Genomic DNA, 21835 nt, shown 5'->3' on the forward strand with positions numbered 1-21835 from the left:
AAATAAAATAAGCCAAAAAAAAAACAAAAAAAACAAACCAGTATGGGACAAAATGGGAAGGGATAGGGACCATAAACTTTCACAGGTAGAAAAGTCTTAGGACTCATTCTGTTCTATCTTTCATCTGACGGATGGGAACATCAAGGACTAAAGCAATAGGAGGTCACTGTCCAAAGTCCTTCTGCTTTGGGGGCAGAGTCTGGACCACAACCCAGGTCTTTTGGCTTCTAGTCCAATGTTGTTGGCCTGAAACCACATGGCACACTTAGTCTTCCTGCCTCAGGAGTGATGAGACTGAAATGGAAATCTGTTTTTCATGTCTATTTTCCACATGGAAAAAAAACTGGCTGAGGATTGGGGGGTAGAGCAAAGCGAGAACAGCCACTGGCAAAGGGACAAAATTGAATATGATTCCTTGATATGCGGTATATCTGCAAGGCAGCAGGATTTAATTCTTGGTGAGACTGGCCAAGGGTTTATAGATTAAAAATATAACCACAAGAAATAAGAATGGCTTTGAGGAGTTATAGACTGATGATCAATTACACTTCCGGATAGGGCCAGTCGATAAAGTCATTAATCATATAAACAAAACAGCCTGGATTTTTAAATAAGACAAAATTTACTAAGAGACTGAAGAGGCTAATTTAGTAAGGTCTTGGATGGTAGAGGGTAAAGAAGTTCTTTTGGATGAGTTTCTCATTAACAGCTATTTTCAAAACGGAGCTCAGTGATGAAATGATCATTGCTAAGATACTCTAAAGGAAGAAACTATTTGGCGCATTTAGTTTAACGCTGTCATTTTACAGCGAGGAATTAGATACCGAGCAATGGGCTTGCTCAGAGTGACTTGGTTAGTTTAGTTTCAGGTCCCCATGGATGGGTTTATGTCTTAAAGTATAAGTAGAGATAAACAGAAGTATAACAAATCTACACAACTGCAGAAGTCTCCACCTCCACTCATTGGGAGCTTATGAGAGGACAGACAAGACACCACATTGATCCATATACTTTATTCCTCATGAATCTATGACTTAGGTACCCTCATCATGCCATTTCACAGGTGAGAAGGTAGAAGTGAAGGAAGAATGTGAGTGACATTAGCACTTGCATCAGCACCATTACCATCAAAACCTTTTTCTGAGCATGTATCAGTTACCAGGTACACATTCTAATTTTACATGCATCTGCTCATTTAATCCTTATAAGAGTCTTATGAGATCAATACTATAGTTAATCCTCATTTTACAGAGGAGAAAGCTGAAGCTTAGAAAAGGTTAAATAACTGGTCCAAGGTCATCTAGCTGGAAAGTGGTCCAACTAGGAGACAAATCTGGGTCTCTATAACATCTTTAAGTTAATATGATTGGTGGTTGCCAGAGGCAGGGGGTAGGGGTGGGTGAAATGAATGAAGGGGGCCAAAAGGTACACATTTCCAGCTATAAGACAAATAAGCCATGGGGATGTAATATACAGCATGGTGACTTTAGTTAACAACACTATATTGCATATTTGAAAGTTGCTAAGAGAATATATCTTAAAAGTTCCCATCACAAGAAACAAATTTTGTAACCATGATGGGTGTTAACTAGACTTACTGTGGTGATCGTTTTGCAATGTGTACAAATATTGAATCATTTTGTTGTATAATTGTATAATGTTATATGTCAATTACCTCAAAATATTTAAAAAGAGTATTAGGAAGGAGAAAGTGCAAAGAAAAATCCATTTGCAAATCTTTGACTCTTCCAGCATTAAAGGCCCAAGCTGACAAGGCAGTATAAATACTATAGTGAAGACCTTAAGGAATTCCTGTAGAAGGGGGAGGGGAAACTCTTGGCATTTCTGCAGCTAACAGAACACACCCTTGAATAAAGGAAGAATGGGGCTGACCCTGCAGAGCAATTTTAGCTCTGATTACACTAAAGCTCACTGCTATTTCAGTGCCACCATCTATCAAGGGGAAGCAACCCGTCCGCAGCCTGGAATGCCATGCTAAGTGGAACAGTAAATCAGGTCCAGAAACAGCACGCTCAAAGTGCCTGAGAGACTCAGGAGTAAAGAAACTGAATGAGCAGGGTTCAGAGTAAGCATGAAGAAAATACAAATAAAAATCAACATGTTGATTTCATCCCATGGACAGACAGGTGTAACAGAACAACATAAACCATGTCTCCCAGGGATTTTTTAATTAAAAAAAAAAAAAAGAGAGAGAGAGAGACGAGTGAGGGCTTTCTTCTACTCTACATAGCAGTCTTCTATGCAGTGATAACACTATACCACGAATGTCTGCAAAGAAATCTATTGACAAAGTCTGGGAAATCTTGGTGAATGAATAAAAAGGTAAGCCAAGTAGGAATAACTTCTCATTTTTTTGTAAAGCATTCAGTCTGTTAACACTTCATATCGGCAAATTTAACTAACGTTAGCAGTTGGGCCATCTAAACTGTGGCCAGGAAAATCACAATACCAAGTAAGTACAAAATGAAACGGATAGTCTTGACTGAATGCATTATTTTGCCTTCCGACTGCTTAAGCACATAAGCTCTGCGTTTGCTTAACTTTTTAAAAAGTCAAACCTGTGATGTTTTAAGTTAACATTTTCTGGTCAACCGTAAGAGACTATCAGACACTCGTTCACTGATTGAAAAACCATTGAATAAAACACACGATAGCTCCAACAACCTTCAATTCAAGTTGCAACAATTTCTCTTCAGGAATAGAGGTGAGTAAAGGAGCCTTTGAACTAACCTGAGAGGCAAAGTCAAGCCTTTGTCAAGGTCAGTGTTAAGTTTAGAGCCAGATGACATGGTAGCTGTGCAATCCCTCTTGCTGTGATTTTCTCAGCTCTTTGTTTTCCAGTCTTGCTGATGACTGCCCCTCAGTTTCCGCAGTAACTCTCCCCTCATACTGACAAACAGGAAAAAGCCACTCAAGTTCTTTCTTACATAATGTTTTGTGTTTTTTTTGTTTTGTTTTTTTTTTTTGGTGGGCGATCCAGAACTCAAAGAGCCTTGATGCTTTTTATCAATTCCACCAAACGTCAAGAGCAGGAAATAAAAATATTTTTCTCTTCCGACTCAAATACAATACCCCTTTGTGAAGTTGTTAAGAAGCTAGAAATAGCAAATCTGGGAAAAATTTCAGGTGCAAGATATGCATCAAAATATTTCATTTTGCTAAAAATAACCCCAAGTTGGTCTTAACATTCCAACTCACATCACCCTGCAGTGCAGGATGATGGACAAAACCTGTTTCACCCTCATATTGACAGTAACTCTGAGGTTATACACAGGAATAAAGTAGCCTGTCCTAGGATGCTTAAGTCCCTGTAGGCATTTGCCACTTCAGGGCAGTTGTTTTCAGGATGGAAGCAAGAGACAGAAGAGGGAAGAGAGACCAAGTCAAATTACTGCATCTTCATTACCTGGCGACCGGTGTTTAGGTCAAAGACCCAAGAGGTAACTTAGGGAAGTTGGGGAGTCCCACAAAGCTGAACCTGTGACAGCAAAATTTGTGGGGTCTTAATCAGCTGTCCCAGCACATAAAAACAAGGCTCCCTAGGAAGCACAGCCATCCTAAAGGCAGTAGGTCTCATCTAGTGTCCAGAGATGAACCTGGTGGCAATAGGAGATGTGTGTGGTCCAGGGTAGACTCCAATGTTCCAGCCCCACAGCAGAGCAGACACATGAGAAACTATGAAAAGAAAAGAAAGATGTGGCCGTAGGGAACAGGGTGATGCAGTGGAATAACTAGGTAAGCTCCTGGCCCCCAGAAGCTCCCGGGCTCCTCTCTCCTCTGTGGGCTCCTCCCTGCCACCCCAGCGTCTCCTGGCCCCAACTGCTTCCCTCAACAGCAGCAGAAAGTAGTTGACAGCTAAGTTTTCTTCAAGTCCTGCCAAGAAAAACACTGCAAGGTTAAGAACACAAAAGGGGCTTCTAATATCTTGCTACTGAGGTTCTTCATATATATATATATAAATAAATGTATATGTTTCAGTATATACATACACACAGAAGAAAATTCACTTTCAGTCAAAGGGTTCAAGAATGTTGACAATCTTTTAAGGAGTCACTATGTTCTTAAGCTCTTTCAACAGCTCTATTTGTTCTCAAAAGGATCATAGATGTATTTAATAGCTGTTTATCTTTCAGCTGGCCCATTGCAAACCAAAGCGTAACACAGAAAGCATCCAGCATAATCACAGGTTTGGAGCTGAGGAGGCTGGGGGGCAAGGATGGGGAGTCAGAATTATGGTAGCAAGAGTTCATCGTGCTGTTTGCTGTGGGAAAGCATGCCCACAGGTGAAAAGATTGAGTTGCAGATAAAAATGCAGAAGTAAACATCTGCAGAAGGACTGTTTCCATGGTAGTCTTGTTGACATGCCCCCTAAATCTGTCAACCACGAGGGGAAAAACCAAAAAACCAACTAAGATCTGTGAAGGGACGGAGGGAGGGAAAGAGTGAGCATTCACTTAAGATACAATAACATCTTTCCACCAAGTGATAAAAACCTATCACAGAGTAAAATACACACCACATGCTCTCTGTAAAAGTAGACACAGAAACACCTTTGTTTTTTTTATCAGAAACCTAGCCAAGTTGTCACAACCCCAGAGTATAACTCTGATCTGGGGCTCAGAGGTCTGCCAGGGGAGCTGAGACCAGGAGAGAAAAAGAAAATTGTGACAAGGTTCTTTCATATGTCATCCAGTTAATCGTGCTCATAATGCAGACAGAATGACAGAATAATTTCAGTCTACTGGATAGTATGCTAGCCTTGATCCCTAGGCTCAAAGAAAAAGAAGAAAGTTTCAATTTGGGAAAAAATGAACCTATGGTTTAATTGTCATATATATTAAATCTGGCTTGTTGGCTTGTTTGAGCAAATATGAAAAATCCAACTTCCTTAAGTACAAGTTCTTTTAGGGACAAAACACTAAGCAGTAGTTCAAAGATGTCTTAATACCATACTCAGACCAATTTCATACTTTATATTTAAAGCTATACACCTAGGTTAACATATTTCTATTAAAATGCATAGTATGTATGTTTATAGTAAAAACTAAGTACTTTTAGCTGAGTTAGACATTCTGTGCCTTGAAGGACACCAGGTTGTCTGAGGGACAAATTCCTTCCTCGTTGGGGAAGAAAGTGCTAGATCCACCAACACAATTGACCCCTGAATCTCTTAGACACAGTTCAATGTGTTATTCTCTCTCACACAAATCACAACCTCTGTGCAATTAGCCTTCTTTGAACCAACATGTTATTTATCAAAAAAGACAAGCCAGGTAATTATTTCTTGAAAGGCAACCAATCCCTTGACCATTACCTACAGTAATCAGTTTTGCCATCATCATAACAGATTAATTCTTTAGCAATAATGTGAAGAATATTCTATCATTTATTTAGTCCTTATTTTCAATGTGTTAAAGTCAATTCATCTAAATTCATAGTAAGTTTCTCTCTCTTACGGTTAATCCTGCACTGATTAAAGACTCTCCTCTAACTCTAAATAGATCAAGTTTGCTCACAGTATAACAGAATATAAGCTACCACATTCTATTATTATTAGATGGGATGGATTTCTGGATACAACTGAAATACTAATGTGGCAGTAAATCGTAAAAATACTTGTTTTATGGGAATGGAAGAAGAGAAAAACAGGGGAAATAGGTCAACTTCAGGAAATGGGTAGCATGGGCTATTTAAGAACAACAACAACAACAAAAAAAAAAGGAGACAGAGAGAGAGAGAAAGACAAAGGGAGTCAGGAAACAAAAGGATGCTCAGTTGCCAGCCAATCAGATTTCTCTTTCTTTCTTTCTTTCTTTCTTTCTTTCTTTCTTTCTTTCTTTCTTTCTTTCTTTCTTTCTTTCTTTCTGTCTTTTTTGTTTTTTCCCACAAGTCTACTTAAATCTGTTTTTCTCTTAGGATATTTTTTATACGAGTTTTTACTGCTTAATTCACATATTTAGATGTTTGAATCTTCAATTACCTTGGTTGAATAGTCTGGGAGCAGAGACTTCCTACCATTAGAACATTCTCAGGAAAAAAACCCAGCTATACACACATACACACATATTTATACCTATAGAACAGAATATATATCTCCATATATATCCATATTCATTTATATCTAAGAGTTGTCTAAGCTTGTTCATATTCCTAAAAGCAAAATGCAGCAGCAACAGCCTGGATAAAATCAGTAAGTTGAGAGTCAAGGCTTGTTAATTGTTCTGGGAGTGAAACCCTGAAATAGAAATGAGGAAGATGAAATGAGATTCTATCAAAAAAGACTCCAGCAAAAGCAGGACTAGAGTGAAAACCCAGGATGTGTAATAAGAGAAGAGGAAACTTGATGCAGTCGGAATTCCACACTATCACAGAAAAGCCAAGAAGCAGCCAGCAAACACAGACCAGTTCCTGACCGCTGCTCCTACCACAATATGGCTGGGGCAGCTCTCGGAAGGGCAGGGAAACCTCAGTGACTTTTCAAGTTGTGTCCTTTATGGTATTTGCAGAGACCCAGCCAACAACAGCCAGGGGGTTGTTTACCAAAGTCATTCTCCAGCACCACCCACAGAAACGCTTATGGAAATCACTGCCAAAGCTTACATGGGAATCAAACAGAAGAACTGGATACAGCCATGTAAAACATGCCCCAGTCATTTCGTAAGCTCGGTTTCTTCTCAGATGGCTGTTGTGGAAGAAATGACTGCTTCCAGAAAACAGAGACCCCAGGAATTAATGAAGTCATCAGGATGAAAATAGAATAAAAAATCACTAATTATCTCATTCCACCATTTACACTGATGACACTAGGTCTGGACTATAAGACACCTGAATTTAAAACTGCCCCTCAAAACAGATACGGCAAAAGCGAGCGAATGGTGTAAGGGGCAGGTTTCAGATCACTGTTGTTCTCCAAAAGAAAAAAAGGATTCATCAAATTAAAGTAGCAGAACATTCTACAGACCAGCAAAACCAGATGGAGATCAGTAGTTCACACATATCCTTGTATTTAAGCTCCAGGTTCTGAAAAAGACCAAAGAGAAGCCCACCTTCCTGCCACGGCAGTACCAGAGGCTGAAAAGAGAGGATGACCTCAAAGAAATCCAGCCTTCTTCACTCTACACTCTCAAACCTGGGCGTGAGGACTCTTAGGGTCTAATGACTGTTACTTCCTATCATTATAAATACTTTTGTTCTCTTATTCTTTTACTCCTTACCTGTGCTCCTTTATGTTTCAGAGGTTGATTATCACATCATTGCTTTGGATTTCCCTCCAGTTTCATGGGTCAATCCAATGCCCATGCTATGTATCTTTCACTACCTTCATATGACTGTAGAGTTGACTTTGCACACTGCTCCCCCCCCCCACCTCTCCCTCTGCTTCCTCCCTCCTCACCCACTGCTGGGAGCTACGTGTGAAAGCACCATTCTCTTAGGTCTACTCAACATCCCTCCTCAACAGAGAGAAAGAAACACAGCAGCTGTGTTCACCGGGTCAGTAAATTCACAGTGCCCAACAGCGTCGACTCTGTGCATCCACTAAGGCAAAGACTACGACTGTTGGTTTCAACACTCAATAGCCAATGTTCACTTTAGTACTTGGACAGAGCAGGAACTCAATGACTATTTGTTGAGAGATTGGAAGTAATCTTTTTTTTTTCTCTAAATTTCATTTTATTCTTTTATTCTCAAATTATTTTCTCTACTGAAGAAAGGAAAGTTTGTAACTCACTGGAATCACGGTTTAAGGGAATTAATGAACTGAAAAGAAAAAGACAGGGTCAAAATATCAAAATTCATTCCAATAGCCAGTCCTTCTCTACCACCTCCTCCTGCCTTTTTTTCCCCCCTTTCCATATGTTGGATCATATTACAGGAAAAAGTCTAGATTCTTTACTTCTATGAACTACTTTACTCTTCATGAAAACCATGATGTAGTTACTATATTATTCCCATTTTGCAGACAAGGAAACAAAGAACAAAGGCCTGAAGTGATTGAGTAACTTGCCAAAGAGCACACAGCTAAGAAGTTGTGAATCCAGGAACTGAATTTAGGCCGTCTGACTCCAGAATGCCAGCTCCCAATGACCAAACTGCACTGCCTTTTGAAGGACAGGTGTTGAGAAGACTAACTGAGGGCTCTAAGGAGTGGTATCCGGGCCACTCATTCAGTAAAACACTTATTGAGTGCCTACTACATGCCATGTGCCGAAAATACCCCCAACACTCTTGAACACTGTTCATACGTAGTCAACATTCCTGTTGCTTTCCTAGTTGCCATTTGCGGTATCTCCCAGTCAGGGAGCATGTAGAATCTGTTAGACAAGGAAATTTGTTAAGAATTGGTTCTTTCCCCTTCTTAGAAGGTCTTTATACCTTCTGATTGAAAACAATCACCAGTCCTCTCAACATTACATGGGACTTTAACAAGAGCCAGTGGGAACATGTAGCAGCCTGGAATGGCATAGGCAGAAAGGGAAATGGAGAAATGCATAAAGTGGTGTTTCTGCTCTATTATTAGAATGAGTATATTGGCAACTTTTCTATGCTTTCCTTCACAAAGGCAAGCCACTCGGAGGATGCGTGCCCCTGCTTCCCACCTTGGAAAGGTCTTCCAGACAAGAAGAGTAGTGGTCACCCAATCACCTTCAGCACACCTGACACAAAAGGCAGGAGAGCCGAGTGGCATGTGTCCCCCCTGTCAGCCCCGCAGCCTGCTCCCCCAGGCAGCATTCCTGAATGCTCAGCCTCCGTGTGACTTGACGTTCACGGAGCTCAGCACCCAACAAGGCGCAGTGCGGAACAACCCCCTTCTCCTAAGGCCGCAGAGTCAGCCCCACTGGGAACAGCCCAAAGAGAAGTTGCAGGCTCCCGAGACATCTGGTCTATTCAGCACCGTGAAGGAAATAGCAGTCGTTCAGTGAGGGAATAAAAATGAGGAGTTGGCTGAATAAAGGTGATAAAAATAGATTTTTCCGACTCCGCGAAGATGAATCATTTTGCCGTGGGGATTCGCCAGGCTCTGTTTCAGCTTCGTTTTCAACCCAGCCTCATAAATTTGACTAAGGAAAATTTCCTTCTCCGAGATAACCAGTGCCATGAAGCGTTTAGCATTTGGACAGTTTTGATGGGATTTTATTCAAGAATTGTCCAGAAAGAGCCGCCATTCCTTCCCTAGCCTGAGGTAAATATTGACTCTGAAGGACAAGAGTGGGCTTAGGCTGGGATATGCAGCCCTTGACCTCAGACTCGCCTCCCTCCCCACCTCCCTCCTCTATTTCCTCCTCAGTTCTTTCCCTCCTTGTTTTAAGAAGTGGAGACGTTTAGGAAGCAAAGGGAGCAGTGGAAATGAGCAGGATGTGAGGGGGGCTCAGGTGAAACAGCACCCCACAGGTATGTCCTCACATTTTTCCCATGATGCTATGTGCTGTTGAGGAATAAACTTTTAAGATGTAGCAGAGTTGCCTCTAATTTACACAGTTCTTGAAAATCCCCTTTATTTTGACTGTGTCTATGTATCTTCCATGACACATCCCAAAAGAAAAGACAATGTTTTCTTTAGAAAAGGGAAAAAAAGATTTAATTAAAAGCAACAGGTGGTAAAAATAACAGAGGACAAGGTATTATTTTAGCCATACTCTAAGTGTAGAAAAAGGAACTTTTCAAAAAAAACAAGTGTTAAAATCTAAACAGCTTCCTTCCTTCACTCATGGACACCCATCATCATGTATTTTTTTTCATAATGCATTTTACTTACCGCTACATGGCCTCATATTCCACATAAAACTCCAGTCTGCCCACACCTGGGGGGTGGGTGGGGCATCTCTCCTGCGTCCTCCCAACTGTCAGCCCCAACACAGCAGCTGAAGTGCCCTTACATTCCCTTTCCCAAAACAGTCCTCAGCACAGGAAACTCAGCTCTGCCCGGAGCAGGCTGCAGCAGCTGAAATGCTGATGCAGTGAAAGAGGACCAAGTGGAAGACAGCGCGATTGCCACACCTATCGGGGAGGGAGGCGGAGAACTGGGCTCCCAGTGAGGAAGGGGGACAGAGTTCCCAGGAGGTAGATGTGCCCAATGCAGTTCTGCAGGAGAGCTTGGTCACAGCTGCTACTGCACAGCAGGCACCCAATGCCATCACTCAGCCTGGATCCAGAAGAGGCACCCGGTAGGACCTGAGGGAGGACAGGGCAAGTCCCAACTCTGGAAGAAAGTGGCCTCATTGCCCTCTGGGTCTCAGTTTCCTCATTTGTGAAATAATGGTGAATTTATTTCGAAAATAACTCTCTAAGTAGCTTCTAGTCCTGAAATCTTAAGGCCATCAAAGTCATCACAAACATAATACACAAGGGAAGCTACAATTTGTTGAACAGACTATGTACCATCCACATATTAGGCATTTTACATATACCACCTCATTTAATCCCACGATACAGAGATGAGATTTATCAACCCCATTTTATAGATGAGGAAACTAGCGACCTCACTCCATGATTCCCCATGAAAATAAAGGATCATCGTATCCAGTCAGTATTCTGAATTTAAATGGAAGCATTTAATCTTTGTGCCTGAAATTGAGATGACATCTGAGGATGGAATTTCTGCACTGTTGGGTGATTAATGTGTTTACAGTCATCCACTGCTATAATTCTGAGGTACCAGTATTTATGGTTATGGTCGTTCGTGCTACTGCAAAACCCATTTCCCACCTGTTGTTTTTTATTAAACCTCCCTAAAGGACATGAAATATTTCTTTGTGCAGATTCTAAAAACGGGGATCATGAAATATGTGAGCAGAAACCTCGTGTGTGGATTTACCATTTGGAATTTTCGAATGCTATAAAACACAGTGTTTACAACCAATTCATCATTTACAAAAGTTTATTAGATTGATATGCCCACTGACTCTCTGGTATCCTGCCATTTATGGATACCAATACATCAAACAGTAGGCTGACATTTAATGTTTATTAATAACTTCTGTGTTTCCTTGCCTATTTTAAAGTATCCTTGCATTATGTTCTGTTTTATGTTTATCTTCAATCATTTTGGTTTTCAAGGATACTTTTTATTTTAAAATAGCTTTTAGATTGACAGAAAAATTGCAAAGACGGTCCAGAGAGTTCCAGCATAACTTGTATTCTGCATTTTATATTATGAGCCAGTGGTTAGTACCATTTATTACAACTAATGAACAACCATTGGTACATCAGCACCAGCTAAACTTCATGTTTCGTTTGGGTTTGATTAGTTTTTCCCTAATGTACTTTTTCTGTTCCCACATCCATCCAGGATACTACATCACATGATAGTCACCATATCGCTTTAGCTTCTTCTGGACTTTGCTTATGTCTCAGACTTTCCTTGTTTCTGATGACCTTGCCTGTTTTGAGAAGTACTGGTCAGGTACCTTGCACCTCAATTTGGGTTTGTCTGCTATTTTTCTCCTGGTTAGACTGGGGCCAAGGAGGACCACTGAGGTGACACCATTCCCATAACATCTTATCAGTCATCCTTTTTTATATCTAAGGAAAATATTTAAGTCAAAGCAAAACTTCCAGCTGAATAAGGTTACTTTTAGAAAAGACAAATTGGGGGAGAGAAATAGCTCAGTGGTAGAGCACATGCTTAGCATGCATGAGGTCCTGGGTTCAATCCCCAATACCTCCACTTAAAAAAAAGAAAAGATAAATAAAATACCAAACTATTTACTCAGAAATACAGTCTTTTATCCTGTGGAGAGAATGCCAGAGAGAGAAACTAAGTTTTGTGTCCATTTTGAGATGAGGGTAGACCTAAGATCTAGCAGGAAGCCAGCTAATTACAAAAGAGGTGTCTAGCAAGTTCTTTTGCAAGGCTTGCCAAGACAAATTTCCTACAAAATAATCTCAGATGATGGCACATTTTAAGAGAAGTTGTTTCAACCTAGCATGATCTTACTCTTTCAAACAATACATCCAGACATTTGGTGAAGTTTTTTTTTTTTGTTTTTTTTTTTTTCTTTTCCCTGTTGTCAAACCACAGAATCCCTACAAACCTGGGTTTGGAGTACAGGCTAAAAATTAGATCCACAGAAATTCCTTCTTTAGGCAAGCTATGACTATGAAAAAAAGAAGCAAGACTTAGGCTGAAATATGTATTTCCTGCTATTATGTATTTTTTCCTCACAGTTCCTAATTGAAGGTCTGTTCCTAAGGGGGAAAAAGTGAGGAACTCATGTCATGTCACAAACTCTGCTAAATGCTGTTCAATGAAAGATAAGGGAGAACAAGTGGTTTCTTTCTTCAAAGAATGGTATTTTTTTTTCCTCAGGGACAGGAAGTGGGTAGAAAAACCTAGAAAAAAAAGTTTTTTAGCACTGCTATATATAACCCTCCACCTCTGCAGAGACACACAGTAATTATGGAAACAACCTTGGAAAAATAATTTGTGGTGCACAAAGAGGATATTAGACTTTAGCTAGCAAGTCTAGGCATTCACAGCACATATGAATAAGAATTTAAGTACTAATCTGGCTTACCCACTGTTATGGGCTGAATTGTGTACCCCTCCCACTTCCAAATTCACATGTGGAAGTCAGAACCCCCATTATCTCAGAAATGTGGCTGTATTTGTAAATACGGTCTTTAAAGAAGTGATTATGTTAAATGGGGTCATTTATAGTGGGCCCTGGTCCAGTATGATTTGTGTCCTTATAAGAAGAGGTAATCAGGAAACACACACGCAGAGGGAAGACCATGTGAAGACCCAGTGAGAAGACAGCCATCCACAAGCCAAGGACAGAGACCTCAGAATAAACCAACCCTGCCCATACCTCGATCTCAGACCCCAAGCCTCCAGAATTAGAAGAAACTTTCTATCACTTAGGATACCTAGTCTGTGATACTTGGTCATGGGAGCCCTAGCAAATGAACATGCTTACCTAGTACTAAGAGTGAAGACTCCAGGGGTCTAAGAGACTAGAGCGTATGAGATTGGTTGGGTATTATATCTTAACAAATTGTCAATTACATGAAGATCGTTCTAAGTCACTATCTTGTCATGATTGTCATACCTGAGTGCAATTGCTCATGACTCCTCCTGTGGTCTCAAACTCCTTTCCTCACTCCCTAGTCTCTGCCAGTGAAAGTCAAACACTCCAAAGATCAGACTACAATCTGTCAGAGAAAAAGCTTCAAAGTTTGTGTTTATAGAAAAAGAACTAATTTGTCTTCATATATTCTTGAGCGTAAGGATTTAACTTTAAAATAAGCTACTCATTAACCTAGTCCAATTTTTAATAACTTTTTCCATGAATTTCAAACCAACATTTTCCAATTGTCTGCCAGACATCTGCACATGAATATCTCTTAAAGGTAGCCAACTCAATATGTCCAAAAGAGAACTCATCTTTTCTCTTGGAACCCAGTTCTCATCCCCTGCTCCCATGATTCCTATTAATGGCATCACTATTCGCCAAGTTGCTCAAATCCAAAATGTAGATGTCATCTTCCTAAGATTATTTATCATATTTCATCAATTCCAAGGAAGGTGTACATTTTTTTAATCTCTAAAATAAAGATGTATCTTTCCATGGCTGGTATATTGTGCACTGTGTCATAATTTAGTTGATGGCTTTTTAAAAATTATACTTTAAAAAATGGTGTGTCTTATAATTGACGGCATATTACTTTCAGTGAAAAGCATAGAAACATAAATCCTGTCTCCTCACCTCCACTGTCACTGCTTCTACCAAGGTTTAGTAGCAGACATCATCTCTCATTTGGACTACTTGTCTCCTAATTGGCTTTTGTATGGTCTCTTCCCATAATCCATTTTCCATACAGCCACCAGAGTTATCTGGAACATAAGATTCCTCTGTTTTCAGTGGCTCTTACTGCATATGAAATGAGTCCAAACACCTCCAGATGGCATTTCCAGTCTCAGCTTACTCTTTCTCGTTCACTTTTCACAGCACTGAATTCTCTTAGGGACCCTGGGCTCCGCCACCTACAAAAAACAGCCACTCCTGGACAAGACCCAGGTTTTGTGGTTCAGAGCCTTTCTTGTTCCATGCCCTGAGGCTAGAATGTCCTTCCCCAACCCCAGTGGTCTTCACTAATTGTAGATGCATGTTCAGACCCCAGGTCTTCCAAAGTTTACTCTCAAACAGAAACTTTTTCCTTGTTCTTCCTTGCATATTATATTTCATTAACATTTCACAGTCTACCTTTATTAGACTTTATTGGTACACTTGTCTCCTAGAAGGTCATCCTCTGAAAGGCAGGAATTATATCTTGAGTCATAAGTGGATTTTCACTTGGAAGGCAAGAGAGAACATATCATCTTTTTTGAGTGTATAGGTGCAGAAGAAAACTGGGAAACAGACCTCAGACGTCATCCAAGGAAAAACTGTGCTATCTTTAAAGTACTATAAACACAGGGGACAAATTTGCAGAAGAATTAGAAATCTATGCCCTGCTTTCTCAGTAGATTAAGACAATCTTTTCATTCACTGTGGTAGGCAGCTTCTTAACAGCTCCCAGTGATCCCTTCCTCCTGTACACAGGTCCTTGTGTAATCTCCTCCCCTTCAGTGTGGGTTAGACCTAGTGACTTGCTTTGATTAACAGAATATTGCAGAAGAGATGAAATGTCACTTCTGAGGCTAGGTTACAAAGGATTGTGATGTTCTCCCTCCCTCCTCTCTTTCTGGTTATTCCTGCTTGCTCACTCTCATGAAGCAAGCTGCTCCACTGTGAGCTGTTCTATGCGAACAGGCCCACATGGCAAAGAACTGAGAGTGGCTTTGGCCAACATCCTGCAGAGAACTGAATCCCGCCACTGTCCACCTGAGTGAACATAGAACCAGATCCTTCCTTAGTCAAGTCTTTAAATGACTGGCCAATACCTTGACAGCAGCCTTATGAGAGATCCTGAATCAGGAACCCAACTAAGCCGAGATTCTTGACCCACAGGAACTCTGGGATAGTAAACATTGTTTTAAGCCACTAAATTTTGGGGTAATTTGTTACACAGCAATGGATAACTAATACACTCACTAAATAAGAAAAGCAGAAGGCAGATAATAAACACAGGATGAATGGAAAGGACAAAAACTTTTATAGGGCTTTCCCAAGTCCTCAAAAAGGATGGACAAGGGGACTAACTTATTGGTCTGATCCAAACAATCAGTAGATAACCAGAAGCCAGCCTGTTTCAGTGGCAATCAGCATCACCCTTTACCCTGGTGTAACTCACTGTGGGTGATGGGTCTCACTCACTGACATACTTTTATTTTTGTATTCATTGTGCGCTAAGTCTCTTGATTTAGGTCATAAATTAACTGTAGTCCCAGTTCTACAAGTGATATGTGCAGTGGGAGATACACCTAGGATGTTCCCTTAGCCCAGGAGAAGCCTAAAATGCCTTTCTGAGGTGTTTCGGTTTTATTCCTATATGCAGTGGGCAGCCAGGTAAGGTTAGTGAGGAAACAAGGGACCTGAGACAACCTGTACTTTAGAAGGTACCTGTGGAAGCTGTTACAATTAGCAGCACACAAGCCATGTTGACCTTGGAGGCATCGAACGATCTCAGCACCCCCTAGGTTCATAGCCTGTCATTCAACTAAACACAGGATTGCGAGGACCAACGACCTCATGCATTCTGTTGTTGCTTTTCCCTCCAGTCAATGTTCTTTTATGTCTAAACCTACTACCATGCTAACCACCATCCCCACTTCGGCTTGGTTTTGGCACCAAACTGGAGAGCTTCAAATTGAGCATTCCTGCTGTCTGTGGTGCAGAAACACAAGCGAGGTTTCTCTCACCGCACCAGGGCTGACAATAAAGGAACGTGTGTCACTCAGTTCAAGTGTGGCTGAGATTCTTCACCAGGTCTATTCATTTCCCTCAGTGAAATGTACCTCCTTCACACAGAACATCGCTCAGCTACTAGTTTCCACTTGTCCCCCGAAGCAGAGCAAGACCACTGATCGCACCAAGCAATGACCACAAAGAGCAGAGTGTGATGGGGAAATACGCTGGGTGGGCGTGTTCCAAGCCTCCCCTCTTCTCCTGCCTGGGAAGGAGAGTTCTGTGTCTGCCTCTTCCCGAGTCTTTGTTGTCCAGAATCAGAACCACGACTCTGGGGAGGCACTGAAAGGAGCTAAGTCTAGCTGTGTTGATTTGCCCCTGAAAAGGCTGAGGCTTAGTGGCAGTGGCAGAGGAAGGGGTAAGAAGCGAGAGAGACAAGAGCTAGTACAGGGTGAGTCTGGGCGATTTTAGGTAGTTGGGGTGGGAAGAGATTTGCGGGGGAGCTAACAAGTCCAAGGGGTGTGTGTGTGTGTGAAGACAGAAAGACAGAGAAGAGAGAGAGGGAGGAGGGCGTTTTAGGAAGTTCCACTGCATGTTATGAAGGGAACCGCTCTATCATCTTTTGGGGAAAGACTTTCGTAAAGATGCCTGGTGTTCCCCTATTCTCAATTCCTGTGCTGGTTCTTCATTGACTGTGATATTTGAGGTGTGGTCACATGGAGACTGATTTTATAGGGGTGATAGGAGAAAGATTACATTTACAGTGCCTTTTAAAACAGGCCACTGCCTCAACTTGGTGAAATTAATAGACCTTAAATGAGAAGGATGAGAGGCTGTCTTCCAAAAACATACAAGATCTCCTTAGAGGCTGATGCTGCCAGACAGATGTTTCGGAGTGCTGCGGTCCAAGGATGCACTGGAAGGCGTAATGGAGATAGTGGAACACAGCAGAAAAGGCACAGCATCTGGGTTTGGGCAAATCGGGGTCCAACTCTCCATTTTGCCTCTTATTTGTTAAAAAGCTGGTAACTTACTTCTTTGCACCTTTGTTTCCCGAGATATAGTAAAGGCGCAGCAATCACCACGTTGCAGGGCAATTACAAAGACTGAGAAGGATAATTTAGCACCGCACTGTTACACGGCAGGTACTTAATACACGATGGTTGTCATGATGGTGACTTATACCTTTGGCCTCCCTCTTTGCCTGCTCTCCCTCCTCCTGGCCTGAAACAATCATTTTAACTGAAAGAGAAACACAGGCAGAGAACAGAACTCTGACCAGCGTTTCTGAGGGAACCTGTTGAAGGAAGGTAAATGCTCTAGAATTTCTAAATGAAGTTGTAAAATACAAACCTAAAATAAAAGACATTGATAAGGATGAGCTGAGACAGACAAGAGCGTCTCTCCAGGGAGGATTTGCAGGAAACCCCTTCTTGGCAGGTAGACACCTAGAACACCTGGGACTCAAATTTATTGCGTTGTTGTCTTCCGAAAATTACGGAGCTTCTGGAAAGGCTTTTCACTCCTACTACTCAGTTTTCAAAAGCTTCATGTCTACCTTTGTCCAAAGCAGTACTTTTAATCTTCTTATACCATGGACAACCCTCCTGCCTTTTCATCATCTCTCCTCCTCTGACTTCCCTCAAACAATGAAACATCAACCATCCAGGTATCAGTTTCATAAAATAAAGCAGATACTTTTTGAAAGCTTCCTAAGGCCCACAGAGTTTATGGAAACTTACATTTTTTTAATCCATTTCAGAAAGCTCAGCTCTAAGCCTATTTGAAGTCTTACCCTTTGATTAAAGAATACATCTCTTTTTCCAAAGAATCAGTTTTTGAATGGGTTAGCATAACTAAGCGGTAGGATAAATCTACCGGTTACATTCCTGCTGTTCCCTGCTCAACTTCAGTTAGCATCAAACTTCAGCCTCCATCAGGAGAAGAGACGTTCCGCGAAGGGAGTCCTTTCACAGAGCTTGGAAAGATGTTTTGAAGGTATTGGCCAAAAGGAATCAAAAAAAAAAAAAAGATGAACTGAAAAAATGTCTTTGCTTTCCCCTCTTTCTCAGAAAAAGTAAAATAATTGTCATTTACATGTATTCCATTTTCAACTGGGAACACGTGAGTAATACAGCCTAGAAGAAAGGCGGCCTCGGCTTTGAATCCATCTCAGCTTTTACTATTTGCGTTATCTTCCCCTTGATGGACCCATGTGTCCTCATCTGTAAAGCAAATATATCTAAGATGCCCTTCCAGCTGTAAAATTCTTTTTTTCTCAGATTCCTTTCATCCTCACAGATTCACATGCAAGATTAAGCAAATATTTCATGACAGCTCTAGGAAGGTTCAGCACCCGAAAGCAGAATCCCCAAATTCCTATTTCTAATTGTACTTCACACGTGCACACACACACAGACACACAACAGCTACTACAATGAAAACCTGAGCAAGAAAAGGCTTAATCTCCAAATTCATAGTGCAAGCAAAGATTTCATACACTTGTGTCTCTTGCACAAAGTCTAATCTTTCTGGGCTGAAACAGAGTTTAGCATGATCTCTAACGACCATTAAATTGAGTTTCAGGATGTGGCTTAATTGTGCAATACTGTCGAAATGGCCAAAAAAAAGGGCAGCGTTTTTAAAAGTCATTGGTACGCCAAGACCTAAATTTGAGGTCTTTCTCTCTGGCAACGGCAAACAGTAACACTAACACCTAAACAAGAATGCAGGCATCTGCAGGCAGTCACCACACGGCCGCGTATGTCAGCAATCGCTACGGAGGAAACGCAGACCCAGATCCAGGGTCTCTGCATTCTTGCCAGGAAATGATTTTCAACTACTTTGTTTTAACACCTTCACCCCTGAATTCTCTGTAACCACAGCTCAACTCAGGGGCTAAAATACACCTATTCATACCTTTGTAAATCTACACGTGTTTATAATTTGGGATTGCTGTGTGAAAACACACTTTTCTATTTATCTTCAAGTCAAGCAGCTGGGCCATCTTAATGGATTCTTCTCAACACCAGGCCATTAAGACACACGGGTTCCAGGCATGCAAAACCCTCTTAGATCTCCGTGGCCCCTGCTACTGATGGCTGCTGGATCAAGAGATGGTAGGGGACCTGTCAACCCCCTGACAAAGCACAAACCAATCCAAAAGTCTGTAGGTGCACTTGAGGAATGCTGTCTGCTCTTTTCTGAGTGTAATCAACATGTCACATGAAAGGCTGCATCTCTACCCATCTAGGATTGTCTCTGCCGCCTTCAAATTTACTGCGTATTTGAAGTCCCTCCTCCCTCCTCAAAAAAGATCTGAGACTTAATGTCTTTTAATCCCTAATGTTTTATATTATAGATTTTCAAGTCTACCAAAAAGTTGCAAGAACAGCACCATGACGACTACATACCCATTATCTAGATCCAAAATTCTGCCACATTTCTCTCCCTCTCTTCCTTCCTCTCTCTCTCCTTCCCTCCCTCCCTCCATCTTTCCGTGTGAATGTGTATATGAAATTATACAATATACGCACAGACTTTTTGCTGAACAATTTGAGGATTAGTTGTACATGTTGCAACACTTCATGTCTAAAGACTCCAGCTTACATAGCTCTTAACATCGAGTATTCCCCTATATCCACCACTAGCTTGGACAAGACAGTTCTCACACAGGAAAGAAATTCAATGCTGAGAGGATACTATTATCTAATATTCAAAACACACTCAAGTTTCCCCAATTGTCCCAATAATGTCTATTATTGTTGCTTTTTCTCAACCAAGGATCACACGTGGCACTTGGCTGTCCTATGTCCTCAGCCACCTTTCATCTGCAGCAATTGTAGGGGGTGTCAGGTGTCCTTAATGACACTGACAATGTTAAGGAATGTGGTCCAGCTGTCTTATGGAATGTCCCTCATTTGGACTTGTCTGATTGCTTCCCCAGAATTGGATTTAGGTGAAATATTTTAGCAGACACTCCATCAAGGTGATGCTGTGACTGACTGCTTAGTGCATCACTAGGACACCTTACATCACTGCACCCATTGTAGGTATTGGTAAGTTTGAGCATGGCCAATTAACTGCCTAAAGCTACAATGCTTTGATATGAATACCACATCGTTTACACACTTTCAATTTCAAGCTGTTAACAGTAGTTATTCAAAAACCTCAATCCCTAAAGCATACTTCAATGCATCTGTCTTTTATGTCTCTAATATATTGTCATTTTCTCATAAACCAGGAGATGCTAACTGTATTCTATAATAAAAGATCACATGGACTATAAACACTAAAGGCTTCACAAAGGAAGTGATTTTTGCATTGGGTCTTGATAAGTAAATAGGATTTTGTTAAGAAGAGCAAGGAGAGAGTATTATATTCATAAAAAGTGTCACGGGAAAAGGCTTTATATGTGAGAGTGAATAACATTTGAGGCACTATGAGTTGACTGTAATAATCCAGGCAAGAGATGAGAAAGGCTTGCTCGAGGCCTTGTCTAGTGGCCAAAGGAAATGCAGACAAGTAGACAGACTGAAGAATCTTGCCAAATTCTCTGATAGCTCAGCTAGGGCAACTGCATGTTTATGAAGCCTTTGCTGACATGGGTGGGCGGGTGTGGTCATTTAAGTCTAAACTGAATACGCTATGCTTGAGGCACTGGTAGGACATCCAGGTGGAGCTGTCCAATAAGCAGAACAAGAGGCCTGGAGTTCACGAGGAAAAAAACCTGGTGAGAAATGATGCTCTGGGTCAATGCTATGAAGATGGAAAGTCATGAAGACTGGCAAGAACATGAGTAGTGAAAGGAAGCAGACAATAGGTCTGAGGCGTGCTCTGGAAGAATGGTAACAGGATGGAGGAGGGGAGAGGAGGGTGGCAGTTCTGTTTCTTGCTGAGACACTGCCTCGTGCACTGGTTTTTGGAAATGCTGATCTGAAGGTAATTGGAAGAGAGAAAAAAAGAGTTTGACCAGATTAGTAGATTGAGGAATCATGAGTGTATGGGCAATAAGAAACTATACTTAATTTTTTTTTAACCGAAAAGAACTCTGTTGTGTGGTTTTTCAACACCACCCAGCAGTTAACTCAATGCTGACACTATTTACCTCGAGACAGTGTGAGATCACCAAGGTTAAGGGCTCAGCCCATTAAGACTGCCCCCACCTCAGATACCAGAGTCAAGTCCAGGTTGTCAGCTGTGTTTCAGACCAACTGGCTATAAATCAGAGGTTCCCAAGAACCCCTCCTTGAGCTTGATTAATTGGCTAGAGTGGCTTCTGCAACAGAGACACAGTTACTTATGCTTAACTAGTTTATAACTACAATAAAGAATATTGTAAAGGATACAGAGTGCAGCAGGATGAAAAAGTACACAGGGCAAGGTATGTGGGAAAGAGCTTCCATGCTCTCTGGGTGCACCACTCTCCTGGAATCTCCATGTGGTGTTCACCAACCCAAAAGCTCTCCAAACCATGTCCTTTTGGGGTTTTGTGGAGGCTTCATTATGTAACGTGGTTGATTAAATCATTGGCCATTGGGGATTGGTTCAACCTCCAGCCCCTCCCCTCTCCCCAGAGGTCAGTGGAGTGGGACTGAAAGTTCCAACTCTCTAATCATGAGGTTGGTTCCCCTGGCAACCAGCCCCCATCCTTGGGGCTCTCCAAAAGTTACCTTATTCAGGTGTGGCTGAAAGGAGTTTGTTGTAAACAACAAGATACTCCTTCACCTTTATGCAACTGGAACTATTTCAGAAACTGATGACAAAAGACCAAGCATTATAACAAAAGTTGCTCCCACTGCTCTTAGTGCTTAGGAAATTCCAAGGGTTTTAGGCGCTCTGTGCCAGAAACAAAGACCAAATACGTACTGCTTATCGTAAATCACAATAACAAATCAGTAAAGAAAACATATGTGATATAGGATGGGGGTAAGTGGGGAAGTATTCATTGGAAAAGAGCAAGAAAAAGGAAAAAATGATGGAAAGGACAAATTGGAAAGGAAATTCAAATGAAAAAGGAAGAAGAG

General features: G+C 41.3%; 1 protein-coding gene and 1 long non-coding RNA gene across 18 annotated transcripts in view; both read right to left on the reverse strand.

Moving 5' to 3' along the window:
* The window catches only part of LOC141574236 (uncharacterized), a 31262-nt gene extending 21493 nt beyond the window's left edge, over window positions 1–9769 (reverse strand). Inside the window, exon 1 of the long non-coding RNA XR_012501142.1 lies at window positions 2752–9769. This is a non-coding gene — a long non-coding RNA (uncharacterized LOC141574236). The remainder of the gene's footprint in view (window positions 1–2751) is intronic.
* The window catches only part of LIMCH1 (LIM and calponin homology domains 1), a 307407-nt gene that overhangs the window by 135312 nt on the left and 150260 nt on the right, over window positions 1–21835 (reverse strand). Inside the window, exon 1 of one of the 17 annotated variants that reach the window (XM_074348653.1) lies at window positions 9776–9981. The exons of the other annotated variants lie outside the window; for them this stretch is intronic. The gene's annotated coding sequence lies outside the window, so the exon portion shown is untranslated. Of the gene's footprint in view, window positions 1–9775; window positions 9982–21835 lie in introns of those variants that run through there. 17 annotated transcript variants of the gene reach the window in all.

Source organism: Camelus bactrianus, chromosome 2 (assembly GCF_048773025.1).
Source record: "Camelus bactrianus isolate YW-2024 breed Bactrian camel chromosome 2, ASM4877302v1, whole genome shotgun sequence".
Lineage (NCBI taxonomy): Eukaryota > Metazoa > Chordata > Mammalia > Artiodactyla > Camelidae > Camelus > Camelus bactrianus.